The sequence below is a fragment of the Phocoena sinus genome, chromosome 10 (assembly GCF_008692025.1).
Source record: "Phocoena sinus isolate mPhoSin1 chromosome 10, mPhoSin1.pri, whole genome shotgun sequence".
Lineage (NCBI taxonomy): Eukaryota > Metazoa > Chordata > Mammalia > Artiodactyla > Phocoenidae > Phocoena > Phocoena sinus.
In genome coordinates, this window is record NC_045772.1 from 84458983 (window position 1) to 84477962 (window position 18980).

Below are 18980 nucleotides of genomic sequence, written 5' to 3' on the forward strand. Positions count from 1 at the left end.
CAGCTGATTTCTCAGCAGAAACTCTACAAGCCAGAAGGGAGTGGCACAATATATTTAAAACAATGAAGTGGAAGAACGTACAACCAAGATTACTCTGAATGGCAAGGATCTCATTCACATTTGACAGAGAAATTGAAAGCTTTACAGGCAAGCAAAAGCTAAGAGAGTTCAACACCACCAAACCAGCTCTACAACAAATGCTAAAGGGACTTCTTCTAAGTGAGGAACACAAGAGACGAATAGGAACTACAAAACCAAACACAAAAGGATTAAGAAAGTGGTAATAGGAGCACACATATCGATAATTACCTTAAATGTGAATAGATTAAATGCTCCAACCAAAAGACACAGGCTCACTGAATGGACACAAAAACAAGACCCATATATATGCTGTCCCAAGAGACTCACTTCAGACCTATGGACACATACAGACTGAAAGTGAGGGGATGGAAAAAGATATTCCATGCAAATGAAAATCAAAAGAAAGCTGGAGTAGCAATCCTCATATCAGATGAAATAGACTTTAAAATAAAGACTATTACAAGACACAAGGAAGGACACTACATAACGATCAAGGGATCAATCCAAGAAGAAGATATAAAAATTGTAAATATTTATGCACACAACATAGGAGCACCTCAATACATAAGGCAAACGCTAACAGCTATAAAAGAGGAAATCAACAGTAACACAATAATAGTGGGGGACTTTAACACCACATTTACACTAATGGACAGATCATCCAGACAGAAAATTAATCAGGAATCACAAGCTTTAAATGACAGAATAGACCAGATAGATTTAATTGATATTTATAGGACATTCCATCTGAAAACAGCAGATTACACTTTCTTCTCATGTGCACATGGAACATTCTCCAGGATAGAAAAAATCTTGGGCCACAAATCAAGCCTCAGTAAATTAAAGAAAAATTGAAATCATATCAAACATCTTTTCTGACCACAACACTATGAGATTAGAAATCAATTACAGGGAAAAAAACCCATAAAAAACACAAATACATGGAGGCTAAATAGTACATTACTAAATAACCAAGAGATCACTGAAGAAATCAAAGAGGAAATCAAAAAATACTTAGAGACAAATGACAATGAAAACATGATGATCCAAAACATATGGGATGCAACAAAAGCAGTTCTAAGAGGGAAGTTTATAGCAATACAAGCCTACCTCAAGAATCAAGAGAAAACTCAAATAAACAATTTAACCTTACACCTAAAGGAACTAGGGAAAGAAGAACAAACAAAACCCAAAGTTAGTAGAAGGAAAGAAACCATAAATATCAGAGCAGAAATAAATGAAATAGAAACAAAACAATAGCAAAGATCAATAAAACTAAAAGCCAGTTCTGGAGAAGATAAACAAAATTGATGAACCTTTAGCCAGACTCAGCAAGAAAAAGAGGGAGAGGACTCAATAAAATCAATAAAATCAATAAAATAAGAAATGTAAAAGGAGAACTTAGAATGGACACCACAGAAATACAAAGCATCATAAGAGACTACTACAAGCATCTCTACGCCAATAAAATGGATGACCTGGAAGAAATGGACAAATTCGTCAAAAGGTATAATAACCTTCCAAGACAGAACCAGGCAGAAATAGAAAATATGAACAGACAAACCACAAGTAATGAAATTGAAACTGTGATTAAAATTCTTCCAGCAAACAAAAGTCCAGGTCCAGATGATTTCACAGGTGAATTCTATCAAATATTTAGAGAAGAGATAACATCCGTCCTTCTCAAGCTCTTCCAAAAATTGCAGAGGAAAGAACACTCCCAAACTCATTCTATGAGGCCACCATCACCTTGATACCAAAACCAGACAAAGATAGTACAAAAAAAGAAAATTACAGACCAATGTCACTAACGAATATAGATGAAAAAATCCTCAACAAAATACTAGCAAACAGAATCCAACAACACATTAAAAAGATCATATAACATGGTCTAGTGTGATTTATCCCAGGGATTCAAGGATTCTTCAATATATGCAAATCAAGCAATGTGATACACCATATTAACAAACTGAAGAACAAAAACCATATGATCATCTCAATAGATGCAGAAAAAGCTTTTGACAAAATTCAACACCCATTTATGATAAAGACTCTCCCGAAAGTGGGCATAGAGAGAACCTACCTCAATATAGTAAAGGCCTTATAAGACAAACCCACAGCAAACATCATTTTCAATGGTGAAAAGCTGAAAGCATTTTCTCTAAGATCAGGAACAAGACGAGGATGTCCACTCTCACCACTCTTCTTCAACATGGTTTTGGAAGTCCTAGCCATGGCAATCAGAGAAGAAAAAGAAATAAAAGGAATCCAAATTGAAAAAGAAATAAAACTGTCATTGTTTGCAGATGACATAACACTATACATAGAGCATCCTAAAGATGCTCTATGAAAACTACTAGAAAACTACTAGAGCTAATTGATGAATCTGATAAAGTAGCAGGCTACAAAATTAATGCACAGAAATTCTTGCATTACTGTACATTAACAACAGAAGATCAGAAAGAGACCTTAAGGAAACAATGCCATTCACCATTACAACAAAAATAATAAAATACCTAGGAATAAACCTACATAAGGAGGTAAAAGAGCTGTACTCAGAAAACTATAAGATACTGATGAAAGAAATCAAGATGACACAAACAGATGGAGAGATATACCATGTTCTTGGACTGGAAGAACCAATATTGTGAAAATTACTACACCTACCCAAAGCGATTCTACAGATTCAGTGCAATCCCTGTCAAATTTACAATGGGTATATTTTACAGACGTAGAACAAAAAATCTTAAAATTTGTATGGAGGGGCTTCCCTGGTGGTGCCAGTGGTTGAGAATCTGCCTTCTAATGCAGGGGATATGGGTTTGAGCCCTAGTCTGGGAGGATCCCACATGCCGTGGAGCAACTAGGTCCGTGAGCCACAACTACTGAGCCTGCGCGTCTGGAGCCTGTGTTCCACAACAAGAAAGGCCACGACAGTGAGAGGCCCGTGCACCGCAATGAAGAGTGGCCCCCATTTGCCACAACTAGAGAAAGCCCTTGCACATGAAACCAAAGATCCAACACAGCAAAAATAAACAAATTAATAATAAACTCCTATCCCCAACATCTTCTTTAAAAAAAAAAAAAAAGCAGGTGGAAATATTTTTTTTTTTTAAATTTTGCATAGAGACACAAAAGACCCCAAATACCCAAAGCAAACTTGAGGAAAACAAAAAACGGAGCTGGAGGAATCAGGCTCCCTGACTTCAGACTATACTAAAAAGATACAGTAATCAAGACAATATGGTACTAGCACAAAAACAGAAATATAGATCAATGGAACAGGATAGAAAGCCCAGAGATACACCCACACGCCTATGGTCAACTAATCTATGACAATGGAGACAAGGATATACAATGGAGAAAAGACTGTCTCTTCAATAAGTGGTGCTGGGAAAACTGGACAGCTACATGTAAAAAATGAAATTAGAACACTGCCTAACACCATACACAGAAATAGACTCAAAATGGATTAAAGACCTAAATGTAAGACCAGACACTATAAAACTCTTAGAGGAAAACATGGACAGGGACATGGACCGGACACTCTTTGACATAAATCACAACAAGATCTTTTTTGATCCACCTCCTAGAGAAATGGAAGTAAAAACAAAAATAAACAAATGGACCTAATGAAACTAAAAGCTTTTCACAGCAAAGGAAACTATAAACAAGACAAAAGAGAACCCTCAGAATGGGAGAAAATATTGTAAACGAATCAACGGACAAAGGATTAATCTCCAAAATATATAAACAGCTCATGCAGCTCAATATTAGAAAAAAAAACAACCCAATCCTAAAATGGGCAGAAGACCTAAATAAACATTTCTCCCAAAGAAGACATACAGATGGCCAAGAGGCATATGGAAGGTTCTCAACATCACTAATTATTAGAGAAATGCAAGCCAAAACTACAATGAGCTATCACCTCACACTAGTTAGAATGGGCATCATCAGAAAATCTACAAACAGCAAATACTGGAAAGGGTGTGGAGGAAAGGGAACCCTCGTGCACTGTTTGTGGGAATGTAAATTGATACAGGCACTATGGAAAACAGTATGGAGGTTCCTTAAAAAGTAAATTACCATATTACCCAGCAATCCCACTGGGCTTATACCCAGAGAAAACCATAATTCAAAGAGTCATGTACCACAATGTTAATTGCAGCTCTATTTACAATAGCCAGGACATGGAAGCAACCTAGGTGTCCATTGTCAGATGAATGGATAAAGAAGATGTGGCACATATATACAATGGAATATTACTCGGCCATAAAAAGAAACGAAATTTGGTCATTTGTAGAGACATGGATGGACCTAGAGACTGTTCATACAGACTGAAGTAAGTCAGAAAGAGAAAAAACAAATATCGTGTGTTAACACATATATGTGGAATCTTGAAAAATGGTACAGATGAACCAGTTTGCAAGGCAGAAATAGAGGATACAGTAGAGAACAAACGTATGGACACCAAGGAGGGAAAGCAGGGGTGAGGGGGTGAGGTGGTAGTGGGATTAACTGGGAGATTGGGATTGACATACATGCACTCAATATGTATAAAATAGATAACTAATAAGAACCTGCTGTATAGAAATAAAATTCAAAAAAAAGAAATATGAGGAGTATGAAAATCTACTCAAGCACTGTGAATGTCTTACAGTGTCATGTGACTTTCCTAAAGAATATTAATAAAGGGCATTGTAGCTATATGTACAGAGATCTGAGGAGAAACTTTTGTAGAATAAGATGTCTGAAAATTTCTCTTTCATATGTGAAATATACTTCATATGTATAATATATACTCAGATATTCAAGAACATGGAAGATATACTGCCTTCTACATAATTTGTAATTGAAGACAGAAAAAAGAGATATAAGGTAAGATAAAAAATGTGAAATTTAAGCCCATGCAACAATTTAAACAAAGTTTTATGTTAAATAATTATTTTATATATGACTTTAAAGTTAAATGTTACAATGTCAAAATTATTCAGAAAGCAGTAAGTATAATATATAAATTTTAACAAATGACAATCTTATTCTAATATTAGTTTACACACACATAAAGAAGAGCACAACTCTAAGTTATATGAAAGTATAATTATGTTTAATTATGTATCTTAAAGAAAAATTAAAAGTTATGATTTCAGCTTCTGTTCAGATGAATGGAGAATTACAGTTAACTTTTTTTTTGAGAAACCTAAGATAACTACCAACAGACATACAATTTATACTTCTTAAAATAAGAGACTTTTAAATAAGTGCAGATAAAACATAATCTATTTAACAAAGATTTTAAAAAGTAGCCAAAAAAATCCTTTAAAATATAATGTGTAAGACGGCATAACTAAAGTAAGATAAATATGTCAATAATAATGATAAATACAAATGGACGACATTTTTTATGAAAGAAAAATGATTGTTAGATTGGTTTGATAAATAAGATAATATTGCATGGGGTTTATAAGAGATTCACCTATTCTTAGTGAATAAACAGATTAAGAGTTAAAAGATCAACAAGACATCATATAAATATAAAATAGAAACGGGTCCTAAAGATTAATTCAAAGAAAATACTGAAACAAAGATTATTTCATATTGATTAAAGTGCACAGTGAAGACAAGACTGCTAAATATATGACTAAACTCAACAAGAAATATTCAGATATATGAAGAACAGTATGAAATTACCAAAGATCATGAAAGACTTTATTAGAAATTTCTACCATTTTGTTGGTAGAAAGACTCAGTAATCTATAAAATATCAAGGCTCCCAAAATTAACCTTTATATTTAATAAATCTATCAATTGAAATTCTCAAATTTTGAAACTTAAAATTACTCCATCACTTATCAATAAGCAGGAGAATATATAGATATTTTTAGAAAAGATAACTAATGAAGCAATATTTACTTAACCAAATTTTAAAATACACTAAAACAATAATATGAAAATAGAATAAAAATAAAACACAAGACAGATAATTGAAAAGGATATAGAAATCACATGAAAATCCCATCAAAAGTTCATAATAGCTATTAAATGTATATAAAATAAAGTGGCACGTTAAGTTAGCAGGTAATAAGTGGATTATTTGACAAATGAATCTAAGATACTTGATTAAGTATTTGGAACAAAATATGTATTAGAGCTGTCTCATGCCATAAAAATGAATCCTAGAGTAATAATAGTTAAATAACAAAGTAGGGATAAATGGATCTAATTATAGCAAAGGAATTTATAAAGCATAAAAACAAAGAAACAAACAAAAGTAAAAGAAATGGTTTCCTAAGAAATGAAAAGATTGCCAGATATTGCTAAATCAAATATGAAAATGTATTTATATTAAAATCATAAATAAAACAGATGAATTAAAAAATAAAAAGGGCTATCATATATGTCTATCATATATGAGAGCCAATGGGTTAATATTTTTAATATAGAGAAAGCTCTTAAAAATTAATATAAAAATTAATATGAAAACGCCTCCTACAAATGGGTAAGGTACATGAAAAATATTGTTTACAAATAGCTAATACAAATAATAAAAATATCCAAAATCACTGGTAATCAAATAAAACATTTTAAGTATTAGGGAGACATCATTTCTATGTATTCAATTCATAATTTTTTAAAAATAAAAACTCTCAAAGCTCTCAGGCTTGGAGAAAGAGTACTGATATAAGTTGATATAACCATTTGTAGGATTGTTTTGAAATATACATCAAGATATATGAAAATATTCATACCCACTTCTAAGGATAAATCCTAAGGAAATGATGAAACTTTTTCCCAAGTAAATTTTATCATAGTCTCATAAAATGAATTTAATTGCAGCCATTAAAATTATTTACCAGCAGATGACTTAATATTAAATATAAAGGGATGCAAAGTGATCAATGTGTAATGTTAAATTTCATAGATTGCATATTTTTATTTTAATTATATAATTATTATATGGATATTCATTAATTCAGAAATATTTATCAAGTACCTACTATGAAGTGGACTATGAGATAGACACTGAAGATAACAGCAACTAACAAAACTAAATAACACAAAAACAAATCCCTGTCCTAATGGAGCTTTAGTTCAATTTAATATAATACATATTAGTAGATACAATATAGTAGATAATACTACATACAATAAATATTAAGTCATTTCTGCGTGGTGGGATTAAGGATGGTTTCCAAAAATATTTTTTATTTTAATTCTCTCCCATAACCATATATTATTTTTATGCAAAAATCACATTTTAAAATGACTTCTGAATCAGAGTTTTTATTAAAAATGTACTTCAACAGAACTTTTTAATGTTAATATATATAGTATTAATTTTTTTTTATAATGTTGGACATACCTTGTATTCATGATCCAAAATTAAAATCAGAAGCAGTATTTTAACTCTGGTTATCTAATTAAAATTCCAAAAAGGGCCATTTCTCTAGACCACTATTTCTAGAAATATCCCCCTTATGTACCTCAGTGGAAATTATAGGCATATCAAGTATTTCCCAGGCACTTTTGTTGCCCTAATTCCAGTTATTTATTTTAAATAATTTAATTTTGTTTGTACTGCATTCCTTTCCTCCTGCATTGAGTTTCTGTCTGACACTAGTGGAAACAAATTGCAAAACAACACAACAAAGGTTTTTCCTCACAGCTGCTTCAACCAGATGGTAGATTTAAGCTTCTGGAAAACATATTAGGAAAGTCTATTCCCGCATTAAAGTCTATCTCAAGCTTCGACATCCCTAAGGCCCTTGCAAGACACAGAGAGGACTGCTAAGTTTGAGGTGTTTTCTGTACAGTAATTTCTATCTTTATGCTATTCCAACTGTCATGAACTTATAGGTTATCTCTGGCTCGCCTCACCATCGTACACGTACTTATATAACACCATGAACTAAAACACATATACTAGGTAATCCTGTTTGTACCCTTCCCATATCCGGACTGCTTTTATTTCAAGATGCCATTTCAGGGAAACCATTATAATCTATGATAGCCCTTTTCCCCAAGAAGATGATCTTTTTGAAGAACAAAATATGAAGATAAAGCAAGAAACAGAAGAATCTAATTCCTTGATTATAGGCTGACATTTTTATCACCACATTGTGGCAGCGACCATTGCAAGACTTTCTTGTTTTTTAAATACATATAATTTGTGTTCCTGAGTCGGCAGTTTGCCATATGGAAACCAGTGAGCTGCAGAATTGCTGACTTGAGGTTGGATATCCAGATAGCAAGCTCAGAACCTAAATTCTTCCCCCGTAGGCAAGAATTTGAGTAAAGCTATTGTCTAAATTGTTACCCTAAAGAGCAGCTCCAATCATGTAATTTCACTGGACAAGGACTCTCCATGGCACTCTACATCTACAGAAAGAGGCTCAAACTCTTTAGTATTTAAGAAGCTATAGAACATGGTCAAGCTGTTTTCCTGTTTTATCTTCTTCTGACCTATATATCCCAGGGTTTCTCAAAATATGCATTATGCACATTTTGAGAATGACTAACTATATCAAAATAAATCTTGTCAGTCTACTTGATGGTAAGGCGAATTCCCAGTTTCATCTCTGAACATTAGCTCACAGTACTTCCTCATTCTTCTTCCTTCAATAGTCAGCTCTAATGCTTCTTATTTATTGAAGTCTTTCTTACCTAAACTGAGAAGGATTCTTTCCTACCTCGGATTCTACATGGATAATACACTGGGAAGTTCACTGGATTTGGAAACTGGAAACCCCTAGCATAATTTGGACAAGTCCTCTAACTTTCCAGAAACCTCCATTTTCTGATCCATAAAATGGACAATTCGTTCACCCACTTGACAAGGTCTTATTAAATATTTCTGTACCTTAAGCACTCTTCTAAGAACTGAAGGTATGTAAATGACCGAACACTCGTGGCTCCCAAAGATAGTGACTGCCCTAGACCTCCACAGTACTGCGTGCTTTGAGAAAGCACAGGAGGCTGAAGCTTCCTGGTTTTGAAGTATTAAAGCAGGGTTCCTCAAAGTGGTACCTGGAACAGCAGAAGTACACATCACCTGGGATTTTGTCAGAAATGAAAATTCTCAGGCCTTACCCTAGATTACTGAGTAAGAAATTTCTGGAGCTGAGACCTGCCTATCTGGGCACTAACAAACCTTCCAGATGATTCTAAGGCATGCCAAAAGTTTGAGGACATAGTGTACTTAGAGAAAATAACATTACAGCCTTTCTGGTATCCCAATACATGTGTTTTAATTTGTTTGAGTCGTGAACGATATTGTCCCTCAGGTCGCTGGTTATACTGATATTTTTAGGCTTCTTTTTCTCTCTGTGCTTCATTTTGAATATTTTCTATTGCTATATCTTAAGTTCACTTATGTTTTCTCCTGCTTTGTCTGCTCTGCTATTAATCCTATCCCATAATAGTTTTTTTTTTTTAAATATATTTATTTATTTATTTTTGGCTGTGTTGGGTCGTTTCTGTGCGAGGGCTTTCTCCAGTTGCGGAGAGCGGGTGCCACTCTTCATCGCGGGTGCGCGGGCCTCCCACTGTCACGGGCTCTCCCGTGCGGAGCACAGGCTCCAGACGCGCAGGGCTCAGTAGTTGTGGCTCATGGGCTTAGTTGCTCCGCGACATGTGGGATCTCCCAGACCAGGGCTCGAACCCATGTCCCCTGCATTGGCAGGCAGATTCTCAACCACTGCGCCACCAGGGAAGTCCCCCACAATGGTTTTTTTAATCACAGATATTGTATTTTTCATTTGTAGAAGTTCCATTTGGTTCTTATTTATATCTTCCATTTTTCTCCTTACATAATCATGCTTTCCTCTACATTCTTTATTATGTGAAGCATAATTATAATAGTTGTGTTAAAGTCTCTATCTACTGCTATCTTATCTGGGTCCGTTTTTAACCAAGGAGATTTTTTTTCCTGGTTATAGGTCATGTATTTCTGCTTCTTTGCATATCTAATATTTTTATTGTTAATTTGTTACTGAGTGCTAGATATTATTGTATTCTTTTAAAGAATGGTGGACTATATTCTGCCATATGATGTATCCACATTAAGTTGTAGGAACATCAATTATTCCAGCCCTGCCTCAACCCTGAGTATTATTTGGTCTATTGATTTATGGTAGCTCTTTCTCCAGTTTCACGAAGTTCTTCCTCTTGTATGCACAGGTCATTATTAAACCAAAGATTCAAAGAGCCACCTCTCTGGCTCTCTAGAGCTCTCTCTTTGTACACATCTCTTCTCTCTGATCTTCATCTCCACTCATTCAAACTACTTCAGCCTCCTTGAACTTTGATCTCTCTTTTTCCAACTTACTGAGACTACTGGGTTTTGATTGGATTTTGCTCCCTCCTCTGCAGCCTAGAAATTGCCTCTAGCAAGTAAGTTAAAGCAATTTTTGGACTCACCTCATTCTTTTTTTTCTTAGTGACTACAGCCCTGGACTGCCCACTCTTAAGTGTCTGAAAAGAGTTGTTTCAGATATTTTCCTAATTTCTAGTTTTTAAGGGAGGAGGGTTGATTCCCACATCCTTTACACCAAATGGCCAGAAGTAGAAATCCTTTCTCTCTGTGTTTATTTTCTTTTCTATTCAACTTAGATATAACAGACTGTGGTCCATCATTATAATCACTTCTTGTAGAATCTCCTACAGTCATCTTGTATGGCCTCAGTTTCAATCCCAGCTCAACCTAGTCCCCATCTTTTTAATTTTGTCACCTAATTAGCTGAATGTTGCTGGAGAATGTTTTCAAACTTAGGAACTGATTCTCCTTTAAATTTATAACCACAAACCTCAAGTAGCCACCTAACTCTTGCAAAAAATTTTACTACTTTCTGCAATTTTTTCCTCCTTATTCAAATGAGGAGCATTTCATACATTCCCCTTTATCTTTAAAAACACCTGTGCTCTCCAAAGTCCCCCCTTCCACCCATTTTATCTGATATCCTCTCGTCTTACACCTTAAGAAATTAGAAACAGATAGAAAACTTCCTTTTTTATTATCAAATCTAAAATCCAACTTGCATTTTCACTCATTTTCAGCCTTCTGTTGAAAGATGATGCATTCTTCATCTTTTCCAAGGCGGACCTTTGCACCAGATCTCGTTCCCATTATTGGAATATCTCTCCATTCTTTAAATATCATTGATGTCAGCTGGGAGTGGCCAAGATGGCAGAGTAGGAAGACCCTGAGTTCACCTACTCCCACAGGCACAGCGAAAATTACATTTTATAGAGCAACAATTGATGAGAAATACCTGAAGAATAGCAGAAAAGATCTTCTACAACTAAAGATATAAAGGAGGAACCATGAGATCGGTAGGAGGGGCAGAGGACACTGTATAGTTAAAACCTATACCCCCAGGTGGTTGGCCCACAAGTGGGAGGATTAATTATAATTGCAGAGGTTCTCCCCAAGAATCTAAGGTCCAAGCCCCGCATTGGGCTCCCCATTCTGGGGGTCCTGCACCAGGAAGACGAACATCCAAAACATTTGGCTCTGAAGGCCAGTGGGACTTACTATGTAATATCTTTGTGTGGTGACTAGACTTATAACTAGACTTATGATGATGAGCATTTTGAAATGTGTAGAAATATTAAATCACTGTGTTGTGTAACAGGAACTAACATGGTGTTGTAGGTCAATTATACTTCAAAAACAAACAAACTCATAGAAAATGAGATCAGATTTGTGGTTACCAGAGGTGGGGTTGGTGGCGGGGGGGAATGGACAAAGGTAGTCAAAATGTACAAACTTCCAGTTATAATATAAATAAGTGATGGGGATGTAATGTACAACATGATATGTATAATTAACCCTGCTGTATGTTATATGAAAGTTAAGAGAGTAAATCCTAAGAGTTCTCATCACAAGGAAAAATATTTTTTCTATTTCTTTAATTTTTTATCTATATGAATGATGGATATTCACTATTTGTGGTCATCACTTCACGATGTACGTAAATCAACTCATTATACTGTATACTTTAAACTTATACAGTGTTGTATTTCAATTATATCTCAACAAAACTGGAAGAAAAAATATCATTTGTCCATCTTACCGGTTCATACATTTAAAAGAAAAATCCACCACTACCTCCCATCTTTTAAAAAAAATCTCCCAGCAGCTATTTCTCCATTTTCGTTTGCTTTTTTTTTTTCAGTGAAATGTCTTGAAAGTATGGTCTACACCAGTTGGTTCCACTTTATCCCCTAGTTTTCCTTATTTAGCTCATGCAAGTTTGACTTCTGTCCCCAAAATTCCAACTGTGTTTTCCAAGTCCTCATCTACTTTTTTACTTAAAACCCAGAGTTCTTCTTGATTCTTTCCTTTTCCTCATTCTCCATATCCCATTTTTCAAAAAGTGTTATTGATTTTACATACAAAAACCAACTCAAATCTGTGCAATTTCATTCCATCACCAATACTACCATCCTAAGTTATTATGGCGTGTCTTTATTACTGCAATAAAAAGATTCTGAACTGATGTCTTTTTTTCTACTCTTTTCCTCCAAAATCCTCTTCTGACACAACTCATAGTAATTTATATTACATGAAATTTGTATTATTTAATTCCTTATATAAAATCCTCTTACTATGGCCTACAAAATTCTATGAAAACTGGCCTAATGTCTTCTTCTCTGCCCCATCTTTCATCATGAATTCACTCTCCCCTCCTCTTCAATTCATCTATATTAGTCCCCATCCCATCATTATCTTCTATCGGTTTTCTATATATTTCCTTCACAGCATCTATTTCAATATGAATCTTCATTTTCTGCTCTTCATCTCTTTCCTTCCACGCTGTCTGCCCCAAATGTGTTTTTTCTTCAGAGTAGGGACTTTGTTTTTAGCAGAGTACCTAGCACATAACATGTCCACAGGAATGTTTGCTGAATGACTGAATGATAGACCTTGCAGCATAATGATACAACTACAAATACTTTATAAGATTTTTGTGGAAGAGCTTTGTAGGTAGGAAGGGGGAAAGGAGGAGATCAGAACTCTTAAGCATCCACTTTCTGTTAGGAAAAATATTAGACACTGTCCATACATTATCTTATTTATTATCTTATTTAATTTTATCCTTACAGCTACCCTCTGAGTTATATACTATTATCCCATTTTCAGATGAAACCGAGGCTCAGATGAGCTTGTTTTCTTGTCCAATATCATATAGTAAGTGGCCAGACCTGGAGCTAACTACAAAGCCTGTGCTCTTTAACTACATTAATCTTCAGTTATACTTTGCAAATTAGCTATTCTTTCCTCTATATTATGTAAACACTTATATTTAATATTCACAATATTTTTGCATATTATCTTTTCCCCCAAATTAGAAACTCCATCTAAGTAGTAGTTGACACTTATCTTTTAAATTCTGCAATTCCTAGCACATTGGTTGGCATACAGAAAATATTCCAGAACATTTTATGATCTTAAGTGAATTGAAGGCTGATTTTTCCTGTTAACATTTAGTACAAAGTGTTTACCCTATTTTTTAGTCTGGTATTTGCCTGAGGGTAATGTTCTTGTTAAGAAACTGACCAAGTACAAAGGGTTGATGTATTTTACTGTTGTATTTATTGCATTTCTCAGCACTGGAGATTATCTAAGTGAAGTCATTTGAAAAATTCACTTCAAAAGGAACTCCAAACTTGGATATGCTTCACAGAAGAAAATGTAAAATAAGAATTTGGTCTCTAAGGACATGAAGAAAGCCAAGAAGTTACTGGCTGGATAATAGGCAGTATCTGGTGAAAAACAAAGTACCTATTCCCAGGCTTTTAAAAAAAAGAATAGTGGATTTTCTTTTTCAACTTAGGGATCTATTGTTGATGTATCCAAAGCACAGGGATCAAGACTAACTCCTACTACCATACACCGAAGTTTTAATTGTACCCTGTGATTTAGACACTATTTCTTCAAATAAATACTTTAACCCAACAATATTCCTATGAGTCATCACTATAATTCATTAGGAAATCTGAAATTCAGAGGGTTAACTTTCCTATAATACATTTCAATTCTCCAGATGCCGAGCTAGATTTTAAGTTTAAACTCCTGCAAGAAGCCTTTTCAATAACTTTAAAATTAGACAACTAGAAATGAAAATCTCAAAAGTGAACTTCTACTCTCTAATTCTTCCTTGCTCATCCATCATGCATACTTTCCTTATATTAATCTCACAATATGATTATGTCACCAGGGTTCTAAACCTTCTGTTGTATTACTTCATTGCATAGATGTATCAAGAACATTAAATGTATAAAAATACAAGAAAATGAAGGAAGTCTGAATGATTTATACCTTTAAAAAATTGGAACTGAATGATTATCTTGCAGAAATATGAATTCATTCTTCATTCAAACATTTTTGATAGATCTGGATGAACATCTTACCTCAAAATACAATAACAGTTACGTACAATCATTTTCAATATTATAACAATAGGGATCATATCAAGCATAAACACTTTAGCTTTATGTAATTTACAATTTTTACTCTGTCACTAAACTCTTTAGTTCAGGTGATGGAAGCAGATTTTGATTTGCTTTCTGGTACAAGCTCCTTCATCTGGTTAATAACTCCATAGTGTTTCCCTGTGTCATTTCTGTTCCATAGAACAGATATGCTCCATATGTTCCATAGAACATATTCCTACACATAACTTGAACTCTGAACCACATTTGTTGATAATGCAAACTTTCACAATAGTATACATTTCAAAGATTGTTGTTTATCTTCAATAAAGCTGAAAAAATTCTCCCTTCATAATGTCATCATGTTCAAATTGCTCATATACAAAAAAAGGCATGTTAGACAATATATGTGCATTCATCAAGTTGCAATAAAAACAACTTTGCTAGCATTATTTGTTCTATGACTTGGTCTTCCACCTCATAAGCTAATTCCTGAATATTCATAGACATTGTAACATGGGAAAGTGATAGCTCAGCTATTTTCTATGCTGCAGATTTGCTGAATAATTCCAAGCAAATCTATTTAATGCAGGCTTTTGCTAATGTCTTGACAGTTATCTGTGATTTTTTACTTTTATGTAAACTAAAGTCCTTCTTTACAAGATGCCTCATATACACTATGAAACAGTGACATCTGTTTCTTTTGGCTTTTCAAATCAATAGTTTTCCTTTGAAATCGTTTTTCTTTTGATTTTAAATTTATTTCTTTATGTCTTTTTAAAATGTAAATACTGCTTACCTTACAATAGTTCCATTGTTCCAATAGCTAGTGTATCTCTGCAAATAACATACCAGGGTTTCATACTTTGGCATCAATTATGGCTACAAAATTGAATTCAACATGTGAAGATTTGAATTTTACTTCCAAGTAAAATTAATACAAACTCTTTCAGTCTTCATGTATTTGAAATCACTTTCATAACCATCATTTGGTTTATCACTATTAATGCAATAAAAAATGTTTTTTTAACAAGAACTTTCCAATGAGGCTTGTTTGCCATCTGCAAATTAGGGTTAAAAATATTATAATATAAATTATACTTTCCTAATATAGTAAATAATACTAAACTATAAATTTTTAAAGTTTTGGCTAAAAATTAGAGTGATTGCTAAAATAGCAAGTTACAAGAATAAATAAATTTTTTTTTTCTAAATAATTTTACACTTAAAGGTTACAATTGTAAAACTGACCTTAATGCATTAGTGTTGTAATGCGGTGTCACAGTGCATGACCAGTATGTCTTATTCCACATGGGATGCACTGCATGAGGTCAACAATATGCAGCCTGGTGCACGTCTTGTGCCATGAAACATGCCCACCAATCAGGTGCTTGAATGCCAACACAATGGCACATTTCTGTGAAATTTTCTAAACACTCTAAATTTCTCTATTTATCACAGACTGATAACATATAGTTCTCAAATTCAGTTCTAGGGAAACTAGTTAGGGCCTGTCTTTGGGCTGTGAGTTTTGGGGCAAACGACTGAGGATACAGAAACTGATAGGACTATTCTTTTTCAGGTTTCTCTAAGTTTCCTAAAATCATGTTTCACAAATTTGCCTTCATGGGTAAAGCAGAGCTGGTATTATTTTCTCAATGCAGTTTTATTTTCCTAATAGTCCCAGACATGTCTCCTACCTAATTAATCTCTTATTTTGGCACTGATTTAAATTTTTATCCTTTTTTGCTTCACTCAGTGCGTGGTTTCAGAAGCTGCATCAGGTGCTGCTAGCCAGGTGTCCTGTTAAACCAAAAGTGTTTGACATATTCTTTTTATTGTCCTCAGAGGTTAAAAAAAAAACACAAAAAAAAACCCCTGAAACTCTGAGAAAAGATTTGAACTTTGGAAGGAGACAAAATCATCCGAAGTCAAAGTGTGGCTATCCAGTGATGGGATTGATTTATCGTGATGTTCGTAAACTCTAAAGGCAATTTCTTTCTTTCTTTCTTTCTTTCTTTCTTTTTTTTTGAGTTCCGTATGCTATACAGTAAGTCCTTGTTGGTTATCTATTTTAAATACAGCAGTGTGTACATGTCAATCCCAAACTCCCAATCTAAAGGCAATTTCAAAAGGGAAGTTCGAAAACTGGTTTGAGTAAAGGACAATTTCACTGCAAAGAGCGATCTTCCTAAGATAGAGATTGATTGTGTTAAAATCTATCAAGAATTTTCTGCATGAACTTCGTGGTTTATCATTGGCGACCTTCAGAATTTCGGTACTGTCTAGTATTGCTTCTTTTGCCCACACAATATCATTTTCTTCAGACATGCCGAAGTTTTTGTAATTCTCCAGTTATACAGTTTAAAATGTTTGTCTGTCACAGCACTACATTTTATTTGCTTGTCGATCTTGTCTCGTTAGTATCCGGCACCATTGCTGCACTTTGTAGGCAATGAGATGTTTGTTGAATGACTGAATTAGTATAAAACCTCCCGAGTTAATTATCTTAAAAAGATGTATTTGATTTTATAAATCCTAGTATTTCTAAAAGGAGTTATTGTTATGTTACCACCAATAGCAATATAGTGTTTGGGGACAATTATTATGTTTAAGGTTAATTCTGGCAAGGTCATCTCTCGATGTTTTTTTATTTTCTCCAGCGTACCTTCCTATATTTAGGAAAACGATGACTTAGTTAGGGGTTTCTGGGTCAAACAGCCAGGCCACCACGGAAATGGATAACTCAGAAGATTAACATGCTTTTGCTTTTCCACTCAAGAGTTCTTTTGTAAAAATGAAAACAAATATTTTATTAATATTTAAGCTTAGTAATAATGATTTTTGCACCCACCCCCATACACAAATACAAAGTCCAAGTCATCGCTGCTCTATTTCAAGTTTCACCATGGTAGTTAACTCCAGTCAAACTTAGAAAGTTAATCTTAATCTATCTGAATTTCTTCCTTACACCTTTCTGTAGCACGTAGTTGTCCTTGATTCCTGGGTTTATGGAGCAGTGTAACGTGACGGAAAGAGTCGTGTGTCATACTTAGGACACCTGGGTGTCTAGGTCCTGTGCTTTCCCTAACTCACTTATTAACTTGATTATATCTGATTAATCTCCCTATACCCTTAGCTTCTTCAAATGAAATGTACTCTCAGTTTCTCACTCAAGCTCTGTTCTGTGAATCAAGCAAGAGGACCTCTGAGGCCCTCCCCATCTCCAGCATTCTAAAATTCTGCTTTTGTTTTCATCTTTAGTGGGAAACTTCTCCCTCTGGAGAATTCCTGAGAAGACACTGTTTTCTGCTAATGTATTCCTAAATTTCCTTTTTCCTATCCATGTGCAAAAACAAAGCAATTTAGCATCGAGTATCTTCATATGTTTCTTTCTTAATAATGTGTTTTTGTTCTTCATCTGATGACCTTTCCATCTTTGTTTTTAGCATAAAATTTTCTTTAAGCATCTGTTCTCCTATTAGGCATTTGGTTTACACCAATGACTATCAATTGTAATCACACCTTAAAAATGTATGGGGTAGGGCTTCCTTGGTGGCGCAGTGGCTGAGAGTCCGCCTGCCGATGCAGGGGACACGGGTTCGTGCCCCGGTCCGGGAAGATCCCACATGCAGCAGAGCGGCTGGGCCCGTGAGCCATGGCCACTGAGCCTGCACGTCCGGAGCCTGTGCTCCGCAACGGGAGAGGCCACAGCAGTGAGAGACCCGCGTACCACAAAAAAAAAAAAAAAAATGTATGGGGAATTTTCTAAAATATTGGTGACTAGGCCTTTTTCAAAGCCCATTATTTAAAACTAGAGGTCAGACCTGGACATGAGAATATTTAAAGCTTTACAGGTGATTCTAATTTTAGCCAAGGTTGATAACTTCTCACTAACATGCCTTGGTCTACTTAGAAACTCATAGGATTACTTATCAAGTGCTTTCTAGATATATTTTATATTTCTAATGGCTTTAGCTAAAAGTGCAGAGTTGAAGCCATAGGTTTAAAAAACATGTTTAAAGAGAAAACAGAGATTTGAACTGTCTCAGCCATGGAATAGCCCCATGAAAAATCACCATGATAAACATGTGCATATTGAAGAAAGCGGTTATCAAAAATTATCTTGCGATGAGTAGAAGTAATATGTTTACTGGGTATCGGATAGAATAACTCAAGGATTGGAAAGAACCAATCAAAGGTAAAAATGGGTTGCCAAACACCTAATTACAGAAGAAAATCTTGTTTATCTCAGTGCCCCATACTCTTTTTAATTTTCGAAGCAGCTGTTTCTTAAAATGCTTAGGAAGCTCTTGGTGATGGTGATTGCTAACACCACGTCTCTTTCTCTGCCATATCTTAATATAAGTACGTGTCATATTCCCAAATGAAAAACAAGACTTTCTTTGGTGGCATCTGGAGAAAGTACAATGGATCAATCTGGAACATAATCTAGATCAAGG